Raw genomic sequence first — 10,065 nt, 5'->3', positions numbered from 1 at the left:
CACGCACACTGTATGTTTGTGTTTGTGCTGTTCCCTGCGTGCATGGTGTGGATGTCCTGTGTGTGCACGCGTGTGGCCATGTGTGCGTGTGTATTCTTTGAAGGTGGGAAATAAATAGTACAGGGCGCCYTTAGTGCTAATATTGTCAAACACAGAACAAAGTGTCCTTTGTGAGGCTGGAAGCAGGTTAAAAAAATATCAGGAGAAACTAACTTTCAAAAGAGCCTGAAACTGGGCAGTTTGGGCTGTGCTTTGCGTTCTCTTGCCCTTCTTGCTCAGTGGCCCAGCTTCGGTGACACCAGCAGGCAACGGCACTGAAGGGGCAGGCTGTTAAAGTGGGGAGATGTGAGGGACCAGCGCTGGTGCACTGCTGCATGTGGGGCCCCATTTCATTCCTGAGCAGGGCCTGAGTTAACTGGCTCTGCAAGTATGCATCTTGGTTTGTGTTTCTCTGTCCCACTCTTCTCCTTTCTGCTTATCTAACAGGTCTATGTCTGTGGTGTTGTGTGAAGTGATGCACATCTGCAGTAGCCTCTCTTCCTGTGTTCCTAAGGGTAGGATTGTACCTCCTGAAATGTTTGAAAAAGCTTTCAAAATACATTACACACCATATTATGTGAGTCCAGATCTGGAAATTCAAGCTGGCCACACAGGTCCTTCTGACACCCCAAGGCCGAGAGGAAGTTGTTGATGTTTGTTGAGGTTTTGGTGTTTTGCACCATGTTTGTACCCAAATCATCTGCTTTGGTGCTTCTGGTCGATGGCTCAATCAGGAGGAATTTAATTTCCATGCAGGCATAACTTTCCCCTGGCTTTATTGTTCTTATTTGCCCATCTTGCTCTGGCCACACAAAAGACAGGAAGATGGATAAAGTATGTGCTGTTGTTGCCGGTGGTATTAAAAGACCTGTGAGGAGCTTGCTTAGTTCATCCTTCTTGCTTTCTTGTGGTTAAACCCATCTCTATATTTGAGGCTAGAGCAGAGGTTTCTCCCTGGTGGGACTGGGAGCTCTCACTAACACATTCGCTGCTGCCGGAGGGACCTTGGTAGCACAAGACTGCAGCAGTATTGATGAACCTGCCTGGGGCTGATCTCTGCCACTGAGGCCAGCCAGCAGCTGGGCTGCCCATGTCCACACTATTAAATTCCTCACTGTCTGACACAGGGGACTGCACACCCTCTAATGCAATGTCTTAAACTTTCTGGGCTCTTGACAGCAGAGGCCGGGCATGAATCCAGGACTGCTCTTCCCATGGAGGCTCATAGGAGCTCTGTGTGACCCAAGAGGCAGATCTGGCCCCTGCAGTTGGTGTCCTACACTTAGCTCTCCTCTGCACCCTGCTCCAAAAATGCAAAAATCTTTGTCATTTCTTATTTTGTCAAAGCCTGTCACTGACATGACCAGTAGATTATAAAACGTTATCGAACAACGCAAAATCAAAGAAAACTCAGGTCCTGATGGCCACCTTGCTGCCATATGGTTAGTGAACAAATCCTAGAGACACAAATTTTCTTTTCTTAAACCCAAATTCATCCTTCCTGTCAATTCCTGTCATTAACAATCAGATCTTAAACAAAAATTAACGGGCATAGATGCCACTGAAAATAACCAAAATCACAGCTCATTAAATCAAAAGTGAAGCATACTGTGCAACTTTCTAAACTAGGGCATATTCTAGCCTTCTCTTGAATGACATCCTGTTGTAGGTTGGGTTTAATAATAAGATTATGATCCTCTTCATTAGCAGAGTATTTTGTTACACCGAAGTCTTGTGAATGGATATGTCTATCTTGGCAAAATGTGAGAAACCCAGCCTTTCATCTCAAACCTTCATTTAGCATCTCTGCTTTAAAAAGACAAGATTTATTTTAAGGCCCCTATGTTCATCTCCCACGTAATAACATGTTGGGGAGGGGGCACTTTCCCCAGGAAGTGCTGCAGTTCACTGGGATTAGGTTCATAGGCCTCATCTGAGGCCGATTCCCAGTGTTCGGGGTGGCAGGAGCAGCTGTGCGCATTTCTGCCATCCGCATGAAGGCAGGATGACTCCTTCAGGAGGGGATGCAAAGTTCGTGGGACGGCAAAGTGAACGGGGCATCTCTGTTATGCACAGGGAGATGGAGAAGAGCTTGCATTATGTGGGCTAGCGAGATGAAGGCTGAGAGCAGACATGAGTGCAGTGTCAAGGAGGAGAATTATTAAAGATAATATCAGTACAAGCACATTCGGGTGCAATAAATACACYTGTGCTGGATATTAGAGGAGGTATCTTTGCTCTAGGTGCCGTGAGGGCAGCATTTGCTAAAAAGGAGCCTGGCCTGCCATATAACCACTTGAGAAAGCAGAAGATGAGATCGGATGGCTTTGTCTGTACTCATAAACCGCTCAGGCAAGCGCTGGCCCCTGGTGTTCCCGGTAGGCTTTTGGCTTCGGCAGAGTCGTGCGCCCCCAAGCAATGGCCAGCTGTGGTTTGGGAGCTGGCGCATCCACGGGGGCGTTGAGCTGCATGCGGGTGAGCGGTGCTGTGCCAGTTGGCCTCAGAGAGTGGTCCCATTTTAGTTACTGGTACAGCTGTGGCTGACAGCTGGGTGCTTTCTCCCCACTGCTGGCTCCTCTGGTCCCTCTGCATACTGAGGGCTGTGGGGGGAACCGSTCCTTCACGTACTGCCAAAACTCAGCATTTCCTCCTCCATTCTAGGTGCAAATCCCCTGAATAATCCTCTGACCATATTTTTCTCATACAAGGGACAAATCAAGATTTTTCTGCTGCTCAGAGCAACATTGACTCTTTTTATTTCATCCCACAGGCATAGACAGAGGAAGAGCAGCGTGAAATTTCAGGCAGCCAGAAGAAAAAAAATATTCCTGTAGCACAGTTTGCAGCTTACTACCTCTAGTTAAACCCTGTGTTCATGCTTTACCTTATGCGTGTGCATATATATTTTTTCCTTGAAGGGTGTGGGGAGCACATGTTTTGCCATTTGATTGATTAGGTGACAACAGAGAGAGCAGGGGTTTAGACGGATGCAAATCAGTACAAATAGCTCCCCATTCAGCAGCTCCAGACACTCGCTGCAGAGCGAAAGGACGAGTGTAACAGCCAGTGTTTGCAGGGCTTCGGACAAAAACGTGACTTGCCTTTCACCGAGTGAATTCTTCATTTGCAATAAAGATGATGATAATACTAGTGTCTGAACTCAGTCTTCTCTCTAAATAGCATGTGTGTGCTCAGCTGGATTAAGCCAACTTCTGAGACTGGAAATCATAACAACAGTCTTTTACAGGACAGTCTTTCTGGTCGTCTAATACTATTATCCTCYGGGCTGAAAAGCATTCCAGAGTACTTAGAGTGCTACAATGAATGTGAGGTTGCTTAGCTGATAGTACTGGCTTGTCTCAAGGAAGCACATTTTCTCATTATTTTCAGACCTCTGAAAAAGTTTGGAAGAAGAAATGGAAATATTAAAAAGGAGAACTATTTGGTGATGCTGTGTGCTGAATGCATCCTGCCTTTCAGTAAGTCTGTTGTGGTTCCTTATACATTTTATCTTTATTTTCTAAGTGTCCCAAATAGTTATTTGAACTCCACAAYGGCCTGAACAGAAATATCTGAGAGATACTGAGACTGTTCAGAACCTATTCACTGCACCACTCTTCCATGGTTTGCACTAGCATGACTGTAACCTAGTGCTAATTTGGGTCCCACTCTTCAAAATAAGTGATGTCTTCTAGGGAAAAGAGGAAATATAGAAAAACAGAAAGAAAATCTTGGCTTGTATATTTAACCCTGAGGATTTTGAGAAAATTTAAGGATTCTTGCTTGCAGTGAGACCAAATGATGGAACAACAGGTATGTACAAGACCGTACCTCTCATCTCTCCTTTACATTACGGTGCCTCTCAGAGGCTTGCGTTTCCTCCTCTCCACCCTGCCCTGCGTGTGGGGTGTGCCAATGCCATGCTCCCTTCTTTATCCAGGCTGCTGGGGGCAACACAAGGAAATTTCCAACATCGAAACCTGTTTTTACTGGTCAGTTGGGAAATTTTCCCTGGAAGGTGCTGCCACGTCCTTTGCTGTGATACCACTCTCTGGAGAAGAAGTGCTGCTCTGTTTGCTCTCCTTGGGGTGCATCCCCAGCAGACCCACACCACACAGCTGAGCTGACCCTGCTTTAAAGGATGGCCTGAAAATGCGCTTGGTGCAGGACCTCTCCCAGCCTGAACCCTTCCTCTTCTCTGCTGTGTTAGGATAAGGACATATGGCCCATCATGGTTTGCTCTTCCTCACCCCAAGACACTAAAGGCTGATTTGTTTTTACCCAGGGCTGAATCAYGTCTATCCATATGTCTTCACCGTATTCTTCCAAATTTAGCTCATAGCTGTGCCTTCTGTTTTCCTTAAATTAAAGAAGTAAAATAAAATAACTAGCTGTCATCACATGCTTTCATTCCTGCCTTTAACAGTGTGGTCTCTTTTGTAGCTATTCTGTGTAAATTGCTCATAGGCTACCTTCTTTCTTAACCTCAAACCATGGCTTTGTGCTTTGGAAGTAGTTATTATCTCAAACAACTTAGTAGCATCAATCTGTTTCTTTCCCACAGGCTTTTTTACACTTTGATGAGAAATCTGCTAAGTTTCTTTTTGTTTTGTAGCATAGGCTAAGCCTGGCTCTTTTTCTCACCCAAAAGCACCCATGAATCAACTATATTTCTTTTTTCGATCTATGTACTGTTCAACTAATAATTTCATGACCTGACTTAAAAGAATATTTCAGATGAGATTGTCCTGGAGGCGTTTGCAGCACCACAGTGTTTTTCACAAATACAATCTCCTGAAATGTATATTTTACTCACCATTCTGAAAACACTTTAAACATTTTTTTTTGCTTTCATTACCTTTGTGAGCCATTTGTGCGGGTTGACTCCATCAAGTTTAATCCCTGTTCACCTATGCTCTGTTCTTTCATTCAGCCTCTTATATTGGGATTTTTTGATCTAATCTATAATACTTTTCCCCTGCCTATTTCAAATTCCTGTTTAAAGTTTCTTCCAAAAGACCCTCCCTCATGCCAGATATTAAGAAACTAAACCTGGGAGGGAAAAAGGACCAATCAAGAACATGGTACAACCATGACCCCTACTATATTTTAGTGCTCAGCTGAATTTTTTTGCCACTTTACATCACCTCTGTTGAGACTTCTTGCTCTCAGAAATGACCATGACAGTCCTTTGGAGGACACAACATGTCCATTTATCTGGTCCTGGGCACCTATGTTCCCCACTGACAGCTGTGAGAGCTATATTCCCTCTGAGGACTTCTCAAAATTGCACCCTTTGCATGTGAAATTGGACAGCAAAAATTCAGTCATTCAAAATTAGAGACAACTTTTTGGCAAATTTTAATCCTGTTGCCAAAGCAGCTCTTGTGTATATGAGAGCAGGGCTACACCTTCACACTGTCTGAGAAGACTTGCCACCCCATGGATGCTGTCTATGCTCCCTGCTGTGTGGGAGCCCTCGTCCCAACTCTGGACTGAATTGTACCGTACAACCACAGAAGAGACAGTCCCTCTTCCAAAGGTTTGTCAGCCGACAAACCTGGCCTGAAGTGAGAGACACAGAGAGAGGTGACTACTCTTGGACAGGAGGGGAGCTTATCCGCTTTATCAGAGTTGTATTTCTTGCATGCCATATAGCCAAGGAGCTACAGAAACGTCTGAAGGGAGATGATGAGGTACCTTTGCAGATACTTGCAAGGAAATTTGTGCTTACAGGGGGACACCATGGAGAAAATGGGGACATTCTTGCTGGAAAATGTGGCAGACAATGCCATAGCTCAACTGGAAATGGGAGTCAACACTTGGATAAATATTTGACCTAGAGGTAAAGGCTAGGGTAGGGATAGACCAAGTACAAGCATTAATGCCAGGCACTCCCTGCCTCCCTCCATGGCTTTCTGTACAAAATCAAGCTTTATCAGGCTTTGTTACTAGAAACCTAGAGATTATGCCTTTTCTCCTGATGGCCATAAGGTGAGAAGGAAGTGTTGGGAGGGTGCTGGTGGGTAGGGGGAAAGAGCATTATAATTCTTGCTTGTTGTTGCTTCTCTAATTGTGAAAACTCAGCTATTAGCAATGCATTGGCTTAGTGTAACAAGAATTGTTGTTATTTTTACTATCATTGTTATTATTTTGGCCTTGTTAGGGCCAAATCTTCTTTGCTAGAGACCTTCTTTGCTAAATGGATTTGACAAGCCAGGAGCAGTCGGGTTCTCATGCTTGACCAGCGTGGACAGCTATGGGGAGAAAATATCTGAGAAATAACACGAAAAAAAAACTAGGGACCTTCTGCCAGATGATGGCATGGGATAGAAAGGGTTAGAGAAAGAAATGGCAGCCTGTAAAGTCAGTTGTCGGGTAAGGCTGGAGTAGGGACACTGCCAGCACTGATGGAGCTGCTGGGAAGAGTTGGCTGCCATGGGTCCTCACAGCCCTCAGCTGCCGTGGAGGTCTCCCATACAGCCCTATTTCCTGGGGCTTTTTTCTTGGCTCCATAATTAGTAATTTCCATGACATTTCTTAATCATTAAAGGGAGACCGTCAAATAATTTAAGCTTCACATTTTATAGCCTGGCTATTTGGGGCCACGGCACTGCATGGGGGAGAGCTGAGGAGCGGAAAACATGACCACATGAAACCAGACTAATTGGRGAAGGGGCAGTGGTGGCCTCTGTGCATGACTTTGCCCTTCACAGGGGCCCTGTGAGCTCAAGGGAGAACACCAGTGATGCCTCCAGGGTGGGGAACATGGGGTGAGAGCTGAGGCTGGGCTTGGCCTTTCTGCTGTCCTTGTAGGCAAGAAGGTTTTCTTCTTGCTGACATAAATTGCAGTTGCTGTCTTAAGAGGTTCATGCCCCCTTGCACAGTCTGACAGAGGCATAAGGGCTTGTCTCCAGGCAGTTCTGGAGCTGTTTTTTTTTTTTTTTGGGGGGGGGGAAATCTGGAGAAACTCTTGCCTAGATAAATTATCTGCAGTATTATGCTAGGTGGAGAAAACTGCCTCACAACTCCTCTATCTTCCTCTATTCAAAGGTATTAATGACACATGGCCTTGGCAGCTGAGAGCAGTTGCTCAAGGTTGCTGACTTCTTCTCACTGCCCACAGAAGGCCAAACTCGTGCCTGGTTGTGACCAAGTGTGCCTCCCTTCTCCTACAAGGAGGAGGCTRTGGTGGCCCCCGGAGCCGTGTTGCCTGAAGTGAAGTCTGCCCTTTCTGACAGAGAGCAGAAAGTGGCTCTGTTGGAATGAAGCGCTCCATGCAAGCTTGGTCTGATGAAAAGAGCTTTGTTCCCCCCACTGCCTGTGCTTGTTTGCTCTGAAGAAACCTGGCCCCCAGCTGTGGCAATACTGGTTTTAAAGATAGAGGTGACTGGCATAGCCTTTGCTCTATGGTTAAGATGCAGCTGGGTGGTTGCTCATGTGATGAATTAGTTAATGTGTGAAGAGATCAGAGGAAGGTGTAAAGTGCTGAGCATTTCTCTTGACTCCTTAGGATAATGCATTTTAAAGATCAGCTTTGGTTTGCTTGCAATGTGATTTAATTATTTCAGCCTGGGTTTGCTTGCAATGTGATTTGTTTAATTATTTAAAGCCGGTTAGCATATTTTCCTCAAGGGAAGGAAAATCCTCAGCAGAAGGATCCTTACAACAGACCAGAGATCTCTGTTGTACTGAAGGTCTGGGCTCACACACAGCCATCAGCACTGATCCTGTCCCACTGTAACGTGGAAACACCATGCAAATACCAGAAGATACCTCATACCAACCTCTCCTCCAGACCTATGAGCTGCTGGTTACTAAAGGCCACTTTGTAGGGCAGCTGGGGTTATAACTGATAGGTACCTGGTATGGAGAAGGCTTTATAGGACAGTTCTCAACCATGGCCCTTTCCGAGGCAGTGCTTGGTTAGGTATGTCTGCATGGTGGAATGCAGGATCATGCAGAGATACCCAGAGTATTGCTGGGACTGTTGCCCACACCCAAGCCAGAGCTGTCTRGTTCAGGTGTCTCATCTTTGCATGGCTTCATGGTGAAAGACTTTTTGACACGATGCAGGGATGTTATGGGAGGGAGTGGCCCTGCCATTGCAGGGAAATGGAATGGATCCCACCTGTTCTTCTTGCTCTGTTTGAAAACAGTCTTTTTTTCTATTTTATTAAGCTTTCTGTGATGAACAGCACTTACAAGGCTGACCCCACACCACTGAAATTCAAAGGCATGGTGCCTCTTCCTTCTTCACTGCTTCTCTCTTCTTCACCCATGAGGCACCAACCCTGCAGCTCTGGTGTGCTGGCTCATTTATACCAGTTCACAATCTGGTTTGCAATGTCCTATTTTAAAGGGAAAAATGTCCTGGTTGTCCTAAACTTTGAAAGAAACCACAGTCTGTCATGTGAGAAGAAAAGTAAGTTTGTGTGTGTTGGGCAGGGGTTAGAGAGCTAAGGCAGGGCTTGTCTTAAGCATYCCCATCACATCTAGAAGGTGTTAGACAACAAACAAGGTGTACCAGGCAGAGGCTCCTCCTTACACCATCTTATATGTGTTATTGAGCAAAGAGTATCACTACATGGTGCAAGTGCAAGCAGCTGCTGCAGCTAATCATGGACCCGAGCTGCTAGCAGGGAGTGCTCATGTTCCTTGAGCAGACGCGTTCTTTAGCACACACAGCCCTCCTGGCCACAGGACAGCTTGGCCATTTTCTGGACTTTGTCTAAGCAGACTGTAAGAGAGCGCTGGGGAGGTTTAAAAACTTCGCTGCTAACTGGCCCTCTGTTAAGAGGTTTGACCCAGTGTCTTCATGGCTGCAACGTGGCAAAGGGTTGGAACAAGGGGTTCCAGGAGTGCAGAAGTGCCACTTTGCTGCTCGTCCTGAGGAAAGCCACAGTCCAGTCCACTCTGCCTCATACTCAAAGGTGGAGGCCTCAACTACAGGAGTGAAAGCTTCAGTTTGGCCTGGAGGCAAAGCAACATGCGGTTGAAAAAGACATTGGGTTCCCATCTTCAGTGCAAATTTGGCAACTTGACCCAATATGGCTTATCATTTTAAGAAAGGTTTGGAGGAAGAGTGGGCTCTCAAATGAGTTAGAGATTGCACAGGAACTTTCCTGTTCTTGCCATGGTCAGGCTGGGTTTCTCCACGTAAAGCCTTCTGGGAGACGGCACCAGCTGCAGACTGTCCCACTGTTCAGAGATATACCACTCAGAGAGTAAATGGGTCCCCATGCATTCCAGCTCTTGGAGCCAAATACTAGCAGAGGAACCGTGTCCCCAAGCAGATGGKACTCGTGCCACCCAGGTGCCACCTGGCATTGCTTGGTGCTGTGGGTGCTGATGTGCCCAGGTTCTAGTGCAAGGAGACAGGTAACTATGTTGCCTTGTCTGTGCAGTTGTCTGTGACATCTTTTTAACTGCAATATAAATCACAGCGACATCTCTTAGTTTTACTCTGACATTGTAACAGGGGACCCCAGAGACYGATGCTGTTTCTACTGGCAAAGCCTGACATCCTAGTGACATTAGAGCTGGGTTGCTGCAGATTCAAATAGCTGTTGATTTTTATTTTGTATTTACCCATGAAACCTGGACTTGATGCTCCACTTGAGCGCAGCAGCTTGTTTCCACAAGGTCCACCCTTTAGCCAGTTTTACAGCTGAGTTGGCTGAGGTGCAAAGAGGTCAAGAGCCCTAAGTCAAACACACTGAACAGGAGGCTCATTAAGGGTTGAACTCAAGACCTCTGTTCCCAGTCCTTTGCTCTAATCACCAGGCGAGGCATGGGAGAGCCTCATGGGGCTGATGCTGATGAAAGAAGAGTCAACAGTGTTATTTTGCAGCTTTATTAGGAAAATCAAGTAAGGCCAACATGCTAGACTCTATTGTTGAATCAGTAATCTCTGGTTACTTATACCCAGAGCTTCCTGGCAATTCAACTAGAAGGCTGAACAATAAAATATGTTAGGTCCAAAATGGCTAAGCAGAGGCAAAGCAGGAGGTAAGCTGCCTAATT

This window comes from Apteryx rowi, unplaced genomic scaffold, assembly GCF_003343035.1.
Source record: "Apteryx rowi isolate R43461 unplaced genomic scaffold, aptRow1 scaffold_150, whole genome shotgun sequence".
NCBI classification, from domain to species: domain Eukaryota; kingdom Metazoa; phylum Chordata; class Aves; order Apterygiformes; family Apterygidae; genus Apteryx; species Apteryx rowi.
Note: the sequence above shows the minus strand (reverse complement) of the source record.